This window comes from Gorilla gorilla, chromosome 11 (assembly GCF_029281585.2).
Source record: "Gorilla gorilla gorilla isolate KB3781 chromosome 11, NHGRI_mGorGor1-v2.1_pri, whole genome shotgun sequence".
Classification (NCBI taxonomy): Eukaryota; Metazoa; Chordata; class Mammalia; order Primates; family Hominidae; genus Gorilla; species Gorilla gorilla.
The window spans coordinates 46,960,001-46,974,528 of NC_073235.2; the positions used below are offsets into that span (position 1 = coordinate 46,960,001).

The 14,528-nt window shown below is 37.7% G+C and overlaps 1 protein-coding gene, 1 long non-coding RNA gene and 1 pseudogene across 12 annotated transcripts in view; 1 reads left to right on the plus strand and 2 right to left on the minus strand.

Annotated features, from left to right (window-relative positions):
- Window positions 1–9,574, plus strand: part of LOC109025971 (uncharacterized) — a 20,960-nt gene extending 11,386 nt beyond the window's left edge. For 3 of the 6 annotated variants that reach the window (XR_008677671.1, XR_008677673.1, XR_008677674.1), the window contains 3 exons: window positions 1,300–1,428; window positions 9,097–9,256; window positions 9,353–9,574. This is a non-coding gene — a long non-coding RNA (uncharacterized lncRNA). The remainder of the gene's footprint in view (window positions 1–1,299; window positions 1,429–9,096; window positions 9,257–9,352) is intronic. The other 3 variants (XR_008677670.1, XR_008677672.1, XR_008677675.1) reach the window with 2 other exon arrangements.
- The window catches only part of ZEB2 (zinc finger E-box binding homeobox 2), a 132,295-nt gene that overhangs the window by 68,238 nt on the left and 49,529 nt on the right, over window positions 1–14,528 (minus strand). The window lies entirely within an intron of this gene.
- Window positions 6,957–9,102, minus strand: LOC129532069 (putative uncharacterized protein encoded by LINC00269; annotated as a pseudogene).

Genomic DNA, 14,528 nt, shown 5'->3' on the forward strand with positions numbered 1-14,528 from the left:
CCGTAAAGTTATTTTAACTGAGTTTATTTGCCTAGGCATTTCCTTTCTCTTGTAGTAGTGTAAGAGAAAGGAAAACAACCATTTAAAATGTAAGTACAGTTGACTGGATATAAGGGACTCTTCCAGCTCCTATAGTAAGCAGACAATTCAATGATAAGTATGTGGGCTTTTTAAGCTTTAAAAAATATTCATAAATCCCTTTTTGGATTCTTTCATTTCAATTTTCTTCAAGCAATGAGAATTAGACAAGTTTATAAATTCTCATTTCTACCTTTCTTGGGCCAGTCCTGATTACTCTTATCATGGTTAATACTGGCTCACATGGGGGACTTCCACAAATTCTTTAATATACTGTGTATCTGGTGTAAAAAAATTATGTAAAATACAATAATTGATGCTATTAATGTATTTGGTGAGATAATCTAATAGATTTCCTTGAAGTAACTCTAATAAATTTTTCTTCCTTAGTAAAAACAACCCCTTGGTCTTAGATTCTGCTCTTGTACAGTCATCCGTACAGTGGCCAGGGCTTAAGCTCTGGTACTGTATGAGTATGCAAACAAGCAGATTTCACAATCAGATGACACTGAGACTTAGGCTTACTGTGCCAGACTCTCTTTGGTGACTGTTCTCTCATCTTGGGCCAGCCTAGGGATCTGGGAACCTGCTGCAGTTAGAAAGAAGTCACCTGACCTCGAAGTTTCCCTCCTGTCTTTTCTCAATCGTTCCAGCTCTCACACTCAAGAGTCAGAGCTCTCCACCACTGTCCTGGCCAGAGCAGCAACCCCCAAAGGTCTGCATGTACCTCCGGCAAGAGAAATGCATATAGAAGACAATGCATTTTTAGTCCCTATAGACTTTCTATAACGTCTACGTTTCCAGAATCTCATGTGTGCCTTAAAAACCCTTTTCTTCTACATTTAAAAGGACAGTTTGATTATATAATAATACCTGGATTCATGCATTAATCTACTGACAGCAGAGCCCGTTAATAGACATTTTTCCACTTGCTCCTCATAACAAACCTTTGAAGGGGGGAGCAATTATTATGAGGATGATTTTATAGATGAGTAAATTGAATCTCAGAAATTTTAACTGACTTTTTCCCACATCACCTTGTGTTAGAATCTGGATCTGATTCCTGACTCCAGAAACTATTTGTCTCTAGATTCTATCTGTGCTCTCTTCATCACCTTGGGGGGTACAAATCTAAGTGAGCAAACAAAAGCCAAAATAGGATTTTTAACTATTTAACAGAGTATGGTGGTGTCAGTATGAAATCTTGTTCATCTGGTTTAGTGGACATAACTGTGCCTGGGCAGAAGAGACAAGGAGGAGAGAAGAACAAAGGCAAGGTCAAGAGCAACTACACTGAAATTTGGAGAAAAAGCAAGTTAGATATAAGGAAGAGGACCTGGTATGTAACAGGTATTAATGGGATCAGTGACATCCATCATTTGTGAATGGAACAGGTTTTATTTTGCTTGGAAGGTTTTTTAAATTTTTATTTTTTCATGAAAACTCAACAAATTTACATGCCAATCTCCCCCCATATTTACTCTCATCTCCCAATTTCTCTGAACATAAAATTCAAATCGATTCTACAAATGAACAGACAGCTGTATACTAAATAACTCACATAAGTACTTTTTTGTTGACATTTTTGTCCTGTCCCAATTAATGTTTCTTTCAGGATTTGAGGTTAGGTATTCAATTAAAAATACCATTCTTTTCTTGGTCATAAGAATGTACTTGGAGCATTTATACTAAGGCGAATTTAGAGATCAGATACATAATGTGGTACATTCTGTAATATACATGCCTTATGCTACAGAAACTTGAAATTGGGCCTCAATTGCCTATATTTCTGGGCTGTTTTCATTGCTACTTTAATATTACCTATCTTATACACACACATACACACACAAACACACACACCCCAACCACCACCACCACCACCACACAACTTCACACTTTTCTGGTATTTTTATTTACTGAAGTAAAGGTAAATTAAAAAAGCAAATTAAAAATGTCAACAAAGTTTTTATAACATCTTAAAATTACCTTACTTTCTACTTTTAAAACTGAAATACCAATTCTGGATGACTAGAAATTGAATCGGAAATGCCCCCCAGTCTTTAGGTTGGCACTAGGGAAAGACCTATAACAAGTCGCCTGATTTTCCTAAGAATACATGGAGAGAGGGTTTGCAGTTCTCGCCAGCTGGAGGAGTCTTCCTGGTATTGATTGATTATCACAGTATTCACCTTGGAATGATATAGATATACTGGATATTATGAAGCTTGGAATTTTAAAAAAATTACCATTTTGTAATTTTGTTCACATTCCAACTGACAGAAGACACAAGAGATACTTCAATTTTCTAAGAGAATGAAAAAAAAAATCTTGCCCATTCTTCTGAAATTTAAGTAGGCAGCCCTTGAAAGATCACTGGGAAAAGTCTGTATTTTCTCAGGTTTAACTAAATAATTTATGCATACTTTCACTTTGGCATGATGAAGCAATTTTAGCCTTTAAAACCCACAACTACTCAGGAGGGAAAAGGTCTGGTTCCTGCAACTTAAATAATTTAAACATCCAGGTGGAAATGCTTTCAGCAGTTTCCCTTTTTGAGACAAAGGAAGAAGACCAGAATTTTGAGATACCAAGAATAAAGAATTGATAAAAGATGTAAGCTCGGATGTATTTAATTTAGAATGGGAATCTTGCAATATTTTTTGAATGATAGAGACCAGAGTGAGGTGTGAGGTGAAACGTCTGCTTGCCTGCTGTTTATAATAAATGAACACATAGAAAATAACATGTCAGTATAGCCCTAAGCCATACATATATGTATTACATATATAAACATAGCATACACAAATAGAAATATCTATAAAGCTACTATAACCCTATAACCCACGTCAGCCCAAGCTTTAAGCATTAGGTAGCTATTGGAGATCTTAGAGGAAGCTGTGTTAAGAAATATTGTGCTTTAATCCCTGGCTTCTTGGGTTATATAAATGTGTATATCTTTTGATATACAACTAAGGAGAGTAAGATAAATGAAAATGGAACAAAATGTCACTTCTGTAGGACACGGGGCTGCAAAAAGGACAGAAGGAACTACTAAAATACTAGAGGAGATTTTGATATGTAGGTACCCAGTACAATCAGCCCTTTCAGTCCATGGCCTCTTAGCCTGAAGTCAGATTTCAGAACTGCCATGGGGAAATTTACCTTCTCACTTGCAGGTCTGTAATGATATACTTGTAAAGGAGCGTGGGACTTGGAACACTGCCCGTGTAAATTTAGAGCACAGCTTATAATCAGAAAGTTTTGAGGGTTAAAAAATTTCCTGCTGTCTTATCAACATACTAAAAAAATGCATAGGGCACTTCGTGTTGTAATTTCTTGTGGGAGAGAAAAACACTTCACAACTCATAAAGCACTGGTTGTTATTATTTCTAAAAAATCTTTGTCACATCCATATCTGATGCTCATGTAAAGATGACAATCAGCTAAGGTACGAAATAAGGTAACAGAGCTAAAGAGAATTGGTTTCCTTTAGAGTTAAGCATAACCAAAATTATACAGGAAGGGTAAAAAGAGATCTTGCTACGTATGTATTCTTTAAAATGAGTGCAGGCTTCATTCTCTCATAGAGGAAAACAGGCTCGTAGATTTTAACACTCCGAAACTTTTGGCCCTGTGCATCATAGGCATGCAACACACTGGGTCCTGTAAGAAGAGATCCTGAAGAAAATATGAAGAAAGGTTACCCTCCGAGCCAAGAGGAAAGGTTAAGGTTGGCCAGGGCTGCATAAGACAGGGTTGCTGAAACCCAAAGGTCACATCCTGAACAAGGTTGCTATGTTATGATGATTTCATTCTGAATGCAATTCTGGCTTTGTTTTTGTTGTGGTGCTGTGGGTGAGGGCCACCCAAGTGACGCAGGTTAGAGATGTGGACTGTGGGAAGAGTGATTAAACCATGGACACGTCAGTGTTGTTAAGGGATTTAAGAAATATTATTCTTGATCTATGTAAAGAGTTTGAACATCAACGGCTAAGGTATACAATGTGAAGTGAGGCCTAGAAAGAGACTGATATGGGGTGGGTGGTTGTTCTTTCATTTTCTTTTCTTTCTCTCTCTCTCTCTTTATTTATTTATTTACTTATTTATTTATTTATTTATTTTTTGGTCATCCATTGACTTTAATTAAGCCCAGCCAGCCTCATAAGCATGGGAAACTTGGAGAACTTTTTTGTTTAAAGTGACCTTGTTCCCAGGATTTGCCCTACAACTTCTCTCAGCTCCACCGCAAGGATGAATATTCACATTCCTGCTCTGAATCTTAGAACGGGGCACCTGGCGTAGAAAAGAAAATTTCAATCTCATCTTAAGTGTAACACTGAGAGCACTGTGTTTTTAAGAAAAAGAAACCTTTCTCCATAATCCTGCTGGTTATACTTCTTAACTGTATTATTTTAAGTCAATTAATTCAAATTTAAAAATAATGAAATTACTAGCAGAGACTCTAAACTTCTTTTAGTATATTAAATTGGGCAGATTGCTTCTCTCCTTCTAATTATGAATGTTGCAGTTACAAAAGAAACTGTCATTTTGATAGAGCAAAAGACAATCTGTCTGCCAAAAATGTCCAACCATAATTCTAAAAAAAAGTCATCGGCATCAAGAACATGCTACTTTGTTTGATGTACTGTCTTATTGGAAACCTGATTTGCTTTCAACCTCTGAGACAACACATAACATAAGTTTGTGTGACTAATTTTTCTTGGAAATATGAGTAATTAGAATTAGGGGCCATTTTCATAGCAGGAGTGGACAGGTTTTTAAAAAATTCAAAGTAAGTGCTATAGTTATTTTCTTTTCTTTTTCTTTTTTTTTTTTTTTATCACACTCCTAAAACCAAGTAGAAGGGGAATGCTGGGCTTTGTACTGGATAATGTGAGTCCCCATGTAAATTGTGAGCGATTGCAAAGTACGGAAAGGTTTATTACCTAAGGTGAGCCCTCCCAGAGCTCCTGGAGTATAAAAGCATTAAGCGCATGTTCTAACAAACTCATAAAAATCAATAAACAGGAACCCCCCACCTGTGCAATGGCCCCAGTGTTAAGTTTTATACATGTAGTAATAGTGCATATCAATTTTCACCACCCTTCCTACGCTAGCTATTACAGGGCCTACCACCACCGGAGGGACAGCGAAAGCCGCACCATTCGTCCATCCCACAGAGTTGTCTACATGCCAGGCCCATTGCATCATTGTCAGTTTTATTCTATCTGCAACTGGACAAGGCTGCAGCCCTAGCTTCTATACACCCACTCAGTACCGCAACAATTGCAACTGTGTGCCTCTGTTTAAAGAGTTTACAAGTCCTTCTGAAAGAAAAACAGAACCGTTGCATATTAATGCCCCCAGGCCTTGGACGATCACACAATGGAAAGAGGAAAGACATGTCGCTTCCATCGATATGTGACCTTGTCCAACTGCTGCAGTCTGTGGCTTCTCCACCAAGGTTTAAAAAATAATAATGCATTCTTGATAAGCATGTGGATGACCAGGTTTCTACAGCAACTAGTTATAATCAGGGTGCTCCTTAACAGCCAAAAGATTCGGAGAGCGCAGATCACCGTTTTATTACACACGTGGTAACATATGCTAAAAATTAGGCCTGAAATATGCAGCATTTTCACCAGGTTACAGAAATAACTACTAACATCACACTTATTTCATAATTAAAGGAAATCCTCCACCCACCTCCCCATTTTTACCAATAAAAGCAGAAAATATCACTGAATATGTAACCTTTGTACCACAGCCACTCTTTGCCATCCTTTCCTCTGTACAGGGTAAGGAGCGGGGACAGGCTTATTAAAATCCCAGCACTTGTTAGTAAAGAGGTGCAATAACTTTGGGAGGAATACTTCACTTGAGGCATTCTGGGAAAAAAGAAGAATAAAAGAAAAAAAAAGAAGCCTCGTTTTAATTATAATCCAAATATAACTGCTCTGGAGTAATGAGGAGCATTTGAGAAGACAGCCTTCATTCAGACACGGAACTTGGGTGATGTTTTTCTTCCTTTTAAATGGTTCTGTTGGTTATATAGTTTTAATATGCCTGAAAAACAAAAGAAGGCCCTTGGTGATGACTCCGCTTCTCCCCTCCCCAGCAAAAACAAAACAAAAACAAAAACAAAAAACAAAAGAAAACAAAAAACCAGGAGTTTTATCCATCTGAGGTTGCCTTTGATAGCACTCACAGCACGGAAGTGCCACTCACGGGTACTTAGAGCTGCGTCATTTAGGAGCATAAAAATAGAATAAAGTTGTGCAGCAAATGAGAAATTATGATATAACTCAAGTGCTATGGCATGAAACCGGCAAAATGAGCCATCTAAACATTTTTCAGAACCAAAAAATTAAAGAAAATGGAAACTGCAACTCTAGCATGATTTCTGTGAAGGTGTGTTTGAAGTCTTACTAACTTCAATGCCCTCCATGAGAATAGTTGCTATGGATATTATGAGAAAATTAGACATTTCTAGCACTGCAAAGAAAGTGAAGCAGTGCAGTTGTGAACAGCTGGCATACAATAGATAATTTAAGGGAAAGTGACCCTCATGTATAATTTTTAACTGAAGAACTGTCAGGCCCCATTAGTTCCAATAGGGCCTGCCAGGACCAAGATCAGTTTATAGGAGTATTGCATTAGCACAGTTTCTGAAAGAGCAGTGTGAAAACATAATATGGGGATTTGGTAAATTCAGCATTTTAAAAAATTGTACACATTATTTGTTATACTGACACCATTGCTCTCTGCTTATGGGTTCTGAATGCAAACCCCAATAGGGTAGCAACTGCCATGGTAAACAATTTGTGAAAAAGCCCTTCTGAGCAGTTGGACTATGGTCAGAAGTAACCCCCAAAAGTTAAAAGGGCAAAGCAAATGGTGGCTATCGTACGCCGTGGTGCTGAATGCTTCTGACTCAAAGGCCTTGAAAGAAATAGGGCAAAGGACAGAAAACTATATAAACTCAGTCAACCGAAGTTCTTGCTAGAAGTATGGAAATTTTTGGACAGCCTGTGAAGGATGTAACGAGATCTAATTGGGAATATAACATGTATGTTTCAAAAGTAATAGCCAAAGCAAATCATAAGAAAAAAAAAAGAAAAGAGGTTACCTCTTCTCCATCACATTGGCTATTTAACTAAGCAAATATTGAAGCTTTCTTGGCACTTGGTTATCTCATTTAAACACATGGTGAAATAAAATAATATACACGTGACATGCCATAGTTTCAAATAGCACCATCTTTATTGAAAACATGGGCTGAGTGCAGTGGCTCACACTTGTAATCCCAGCACTTTGGGAGGCTGAGGTGGGAGAATCACTTGAGCCCAGGAATTCAAGACCAGTTTGGGCGACATAGTGAGACCCCGTCTCTACAAAAAATAAAAAAAAAAATTATCTGGGCATGGTGGTGCATGCCTGTGGTCCAAGCTACTTGGGAGGCTAATGCAGGAGGATGGTTTGAGCCTGTGAGGTCAAGGCTGCAGTGAACCATGACTGTGCCACTGCACTCCAGCCTGGGTGCCAGAGTGAGACCCTGTCACAATAAACAAAAAACAAAAAACAAAAAAAAAAGAAAGAGAGAGAAAGAAAGAAAGAAAGAAAGAGCAAGTGAGAGAAAGAGAAAAGAAAGAAAGAAAAGAAAAAGTAAAAGAAAAATGGATTCATGGTGCAGGAAAGAGTGGATACTGAGGCTCAGGGAAGGCTTCATGGGGAAAGAGGTCATGGAGGTAATATGGAGCTAATATGTATACAAAACACTTACTTAGTCTAGAACCTTGTAGCTCGATAAATGGCTGTGTTTAGCACCTGGTGGAACACATTGTCCTTAATTTTATTGTGTGATATTGTGCAGTTTAAAATCATGTTTGCCTTACCTCTCTATCCTTAGGGAGAGCTGCTTGATATTGTCTTGTTGGTATTCCTTGGTGTAAATGTTTTGAGGAAATTTCAGACACTTATATCCCAAATTAATGGGATTCTTGGCATCCTCTCTCCCTTTTAATGTTGCACTGATGTGGAATTAATCTCTCTATTTAGGTGGTTTGTCTTTGCTACAAATATTAAATAATCAAGTCAACATCTTTATATATTTAAATCTACCATTTGATTATTTAGAAAGGCAACTATTCAATTCCATAATTATAGCCACTTAAATCAAAGTCTACTAATTAGATAACATAGCTGGGCTTTACAGGTATTATAGAATATTCTTTACTAGACACTATATTACAAGCAATCATTAGCTCAGCTATAAAAGGGTTTAAATACTAATGGTTTTTTTTAATTTGTTTTATAACCTAAACAAGCAATCAATGTACATTAATAAGCATAATTGTTTTTTTGGCATCTGTCCATTCATTTGGTCCACCTTGACAGCTCTAGCAAATGTGTCAGCAAAACTCAGTACACACAGTACACAAGTAGGAATCACCAGTGACATCTTCTCGAATATATATTATGCATTAAATTATGTTGATATTGAAAGATTAAAACCTCTGCAGTGTCCATGAAATCCCTTTTACATACATTCCAGACAAAGACTGTGACAGATACTTCTACCTCAAACATGACATCGAAGTGGCCATAAAACAAGCCTTAATGAGGTGATACATGTGTTTACCTTTGATTAGGTGAGCTTCTTGATAAGATAACATGGAGAAGCACTTTCCAAGAGTAAATATGTACAGAAATTGCTGGCCACTACTGTTCTGTTGAGATTCCACATGCAACAGAAACACCTCACTTGTCCAACTCACCTTTCCGCCAGCTAATTTGGCTTTGGCAATGGAAAGAGTAGCTCGTATAAGAAATCTTTACCTCGTTTGTAGACCCCAACAGTTCTCAGAAAACCCTTTCCTGGATTCTAAACTCTGTGCTATTATACAACTCAATCATAACTCTTTACATGTTGTAGTATAACTGTTTTCTTATTTGTCTGTTCCTCAGTAAACTATGAGCACTGAGATTTTGCTTCCCTCATGTTTGTCTCCTCCAAAGCTAGGATGGTGCCTGGTCCATGGTGGACAGTAACTGGTCTGTTTTGAATGCATGAATTTTCATCGTAGTTTTTGTGATCGTGTTTATGAAGACACTGGAGCAACAATGTTCTGCAATTCTAGAGATCTTGATGTGGTGGCAGCCTTGTATCCAGTCCTATGTATGTACATTTTGATATCTTACTGCCTTTTGCCAAATAGGGCAATAAACACCCCCCAAGAGCGCTATCCAATCATATACTCTGTATTTGTTTCAGGTGAGCTTCCTGCAGGGCAACTTTGGCATATTCTCAGCAAACGTACAGTTGTTGGATTTCACATAAGGAGACTGTTATCATTTGGTCCTTGACAACTTTCATAAACAGTCACTCTTAGCTTAACAAGCAAATGTGTAACAGTTAAAATTGGAAGAAAAATAAGGCCAAAATGGCAGCTTACTACACAACTTGCATGCATTCTAAAATAAAGGAAATATGAATACAAGGTAACTTATTCAGTGTCACTCGTACATATTTATAGTTTAAAAATTAGTCAAAGTTTATGTCCTGAGGTTGTACCTACAGGAAGCCAGATGTGCCTTCTGCACGTGACCTAAGACAGGCCTAGAGCAACTACTAGATAATTTCTCGCTCATCCTCTACACCGTCGATTGCGGCGGCTTTCTGAGGTGAGAGAAACTGACAGCACTAACTCTCCAGGGCAGAACTTTCCAGTCAAGTGGATCAACGGACTGAAAATCTCTTATGAATAGTCATTAGGCCTTCATTACAAACCCCTCAAAACCCAGTTCTCTTTTCGCAACCAAATGCCTTTTGTCATCTTCACAAGGTGCATCATTTAATTACCAATTGATTTCTTTATATATGACAACATGTCAGATAGCAAAATACAGTGTATCTCCCTTAGGGGGGAAAAGTCTGTTAACTATCACTATGCCAGATTATGGAATTATCTGAAAAACAGGCATCGTGCATACTGTTTCTTCATTTTCACTACTTTTTCTAACATCAGAGTTTCTTTTTGTTGAGAAAAGCCAATAAAAGAAAAAGAAGAAAAAAGCTAATGAGAATCATGATGGAGTCCTCCCATACCCTGAAACACTTTCAAATTAGTGAGAACACATTTTAAGCTTTCTTTATATGAAAAACGAATACTCAACAATATATAGGGAATATAGAGTGAATTCCAAAATGCAACTATATAGAGAACTACCATGGCCCATCTTTCTACATAAAAAAATGTCAAACAATTGTTCTCATTATACCAAGAATTTACTCAGCTTCTGACTTAGCTAATGCACTGAATCTTCCGCTGCGCAACTGCAGCCTGATAATCAAGTCAGTACCGTATTAATAAGCTGAATAATAAGGGAATTTCAAAAATGTACAGGACTATTATACCGTAACAATAAAACCTCAAACGGAGTAAACCAGGGCAGTGCTGAAGGTAGGCGTCAGAAAATAATGAAACCAGTGTTGCAGCAATGCACTCCATTGTGTGGTAGTGTAAATGCCTGCTTCTTTCATACACAGAAGCCACATTACATGAGTCCGAAATGTTCTCAGAGCGTCACTGTGACTGGTTGTGCTAGAACCTGGCACCGACAGGCACTGAAAGCTGACATTATGCTGTAGGATGTGCTGCAGGTGTGCAGGCCTGGGAACGTGCTCTAATTACATATTTTCCTGCCGTGCAACAATTAAGGTCGCCAAAATAATTGCCAGTTTCTTAATCCCTCCCTAACAAGACTGACATAAGGAATGGTTTATTTTTCTCTGGTTGTTTTAAAAGTGTTCCTCAAGATTTTGGTTTTCTATGGAACTGCATAAAACTAATTCTTATGTTCAGATGTGTGATTATACCCATTGTTAAATAAAAAAAAAAAAGGCCTGTCTTTGAATTGTGGTAAAACTAAAATAATTTTTAAAATGTGAATTGTATAACCTGGTAGGTGGTTTAAACATTTTTCCTCTTAAAGAAGGTAAATTTTGCCTTTAAAACCCTACGTTTCTACTCTCTGAACTGCTCAAATCATGTGGAATGTTAAAATGGGCTGGGAAAAAAAGAAACCACATGAAAACATAGACCAAATAGGTGTCTTCACTTATAGCAATGATTCTTCACCTTTTTGGAGGCGGATAGTGGGGAGACATAGAGCCTTTTAAGAATCTGCTTAAACGTATGGACCCACTGCCCAGGAAAAAAATGCATCAATGTACTAAATGTTACATACAATTTCTGGTGGTTTGCAGAGTCTTTAAAAAATCCATTAATGAATTCCAGGGAAAGAATCCCAGTCAACTAATAAATATTGCAATTATTGACACACTCTCCTTCATTCATCCACTTCTGCATTCTCTGAGCCATCTGACCACCATATGAAGCATACAGTATCTACCACAGGCATCAGGAACCAAGTTTGTGGGATTTATATTCACAACTAAAACCCATTTCTTTCATTATTATTAGTTGTCAATTTCCCACTTTGGTTGTGCTAATTGGGCAGAGCTGAATCACTCAGAGAATTCTGAGCCAGCTTACTCAGTCTTGCCCCCTTTCCTACAAATCAGAAGATAGCAGTACGTGCTGATTGAGTACTTAGCAGACAAACTGAAGTTATGTCAAGCGCATTACGATTTAACACAGGCTGAATGGTAGGGGCAGCAGATGTAACTAATGGGGTTAGGGAGAGAAGAAACTGGAGCAGTGAGAGAGGGGATGGAAGGGAAACAAAAGTGATTGTATCGGTAATAGAGACTTCAAAGGGGAGTAGTTTGGAAGATCTGGGTTGGGGGGATCTGGCAAATGGAAAAAGAGGCACATCTGCCTATAGAGTAACTGATAGAGGAGACAGGAAGAGCCTGCCGGGAGAGAAAGCAGAGTGGGAAATCAAAGGCAAGAAAATGTATAGCTGCAGAAGAAGGGAAGCTCGATTCCATTTATAGAGGTAATGACACAAGGCCTCCTACAGTTGGAACTGTCCCAAATTGGCCTGTTTTGAGTGTCCCATCCATGACTTGTTGCTAAGTCGGACACAAAAAGTAAACTTTAATAATTTGATAAAACCATTTCATCTTGATGTTTGAAAAATCCTTTCATTACAAGAATAGTGTGTGATTTAAATATTACCTGTTCCTCTTTCCAGTTTTTCTTATGTGTCTGATGCTTAAGGACAATGTTTGGTTAAAAAACTGAGGTCTCATGATAGACAACTCAAATGTGAGTTTTATGGATACAAGTGAGGAACAGGCACGCCATTTCCTTTTTTTAGGAGATGCTTTGATTCTTGAAGGGGTGGACAGTCGAATTCCAACGATGGAGTGAGCACATGTGTGTGTGCATGTGTGTGTACATGCACACACATGCTTGCGTGTATTACAGTACAACAAGGGGTGAGGACAGAAGGGCAAAGACCAAATTCTTAAAGTGGCTTCGAGGCATGCAGGGGTCAGAAATGGGCTGTGCTGCTAAAACTCAGAGCATATTCTGGGATGCTGTTTCTACCACCAGTGGCCCATTCCTGTTCATTATTCACATGCTACATGCCACTCAGGTGTTTTTTTAAGGCCAGCTCAAGCATGTCCTTTCTGACCTGTTCAAGGAGGGAAACTCTTAGTTCCTCCTTGTACATATACCAAATCGAGGACTTACCTTGATCATCCCTCGATTCATTCTATCAGTCACTCAACAAACATTTCTTGCATACTCACAATGTGTCACACTCTTACCCTTGCCAAGCAGTTCTTTCTGACACTAATCTGTAAGGCTCTGTGAAGACTCACTTTTGAACCTTTGGTGCTGGCACATGGTAAGTAGCTAATATTTGTCAAATACAATAAATGAATTGAGTGACTATAAAATAGCTTCCCAAACAAATCAAAGGCAGGCTTACAGTAAAATGTTTCAAAATAGTTGTAAGGTTTTTTTAAAAATGATTTTTCTATACAGAAGTACACTTATTAGTAAAAAAAATTTTTTAAACATTGCAGTTCAGTTCTTGGTTTAATCACAATCATAGTACTACTGGTAGCTTTCTCCTGGTCACGGCCAATTCACCAACTAACACACTGCCTTCATAGAGCACGCAAAGATGTATCCAGCTTCATTTTTGACTGATATAAATACCATCAGCCAGTACTGAGCATTGCACACACTGATCTGAGTGCTACAGACTCCCAATTAGTCACTATTCATACAATTCTACACCCAGCCCATAACAGGCTTTTTTTCCCTTAACCCAATTTCCTTGACCTGTGTTTTCCTTCTAACCAGAGTTCAGAGACAAAGGCAGAGCAGTAAATCATTTTCTTAGAAAAACACCATCAGGCTGCTTTAGTCCTTTGGGCTGTTATTTATATGCTGTACCTGAAAAAGATATTTTGGGATAGTGTAGCTCACTAAATTATATTTTCCTCATTATCACTATTACTTCAAAATGATCATTAATTTGCTCTTTGGCTTTCTAAGAGGAAAAACATCAAAGAAACAAGAGTTCCCCCTAATTTAACTTTTCTTGAAAGGTAACTGATTTACAAACAAATTACTTGTGCCTTGTAAGGAAGAGCCAAGTGCATCTGCTCATTTGATACATTTTCAAGGGTTACAGTGTGGAAATGAAGCTCTAAGAAGCTCCTGTGTGATCCACAAACAACTTCACGCTGTATTACACGTGCATCAGATACAGAGACCAAACCCTCTGAGTTGCAAGCAACCTGTGATGCAGAATGCTTGCTTGGCAGTGCCTGAAACAGCTTATTTAAATTGCAAACTTTGCAGTCACCACTTACAGGTGATTTTGAAAGTTCATTATATAAACTAAACAGCTTAATCTCCATACTTTGTTTTTAAAATCATACATATATTATCTCTGAAAGATGCTATTTAATCTCTCTCTCTCAAAAACTCATCAACTCTGTTAAGAAATTGCCGTAGAGAGTAAAAATGTATTTAAAACACGCATGAAGCTTAAACAAATGTTTCAACTTGAGGGCAAATAATGTTAGAGACACAGGTAGGAATTGCCAGGATGAAGTTTGCCTTGAATAGAGATCACATGAGAAAAATTTTGAAGTCATAACTTTATAGTACAAGATGATCAAAGCCAAGTATTAATACTTTTTTATCAGCTCACCTTCTAAACAATATTTCAGTAGATTTCCTTTCACACAGTGATATTTGTAATAAATGTTCTGCCTTTGTTTTAAAGTCAGTCTGTAGAAAGATGACATCAGCTTAGCAAACAATAAAGTGCCTGTAATATTGTCTCCAGAGGGCTGTTACATTTACTTTGTAGCAGTAAAATTCAATTTTCAAAAAACACTACATGAATGATGTTAGGTTATTAACCCTATCACCACCGTAAAACATCATTATTGTGTGCAGAATGTAGGTCACTATCTAGAAGCCATAAGTTGCTTTTTTGTTAAATAATCC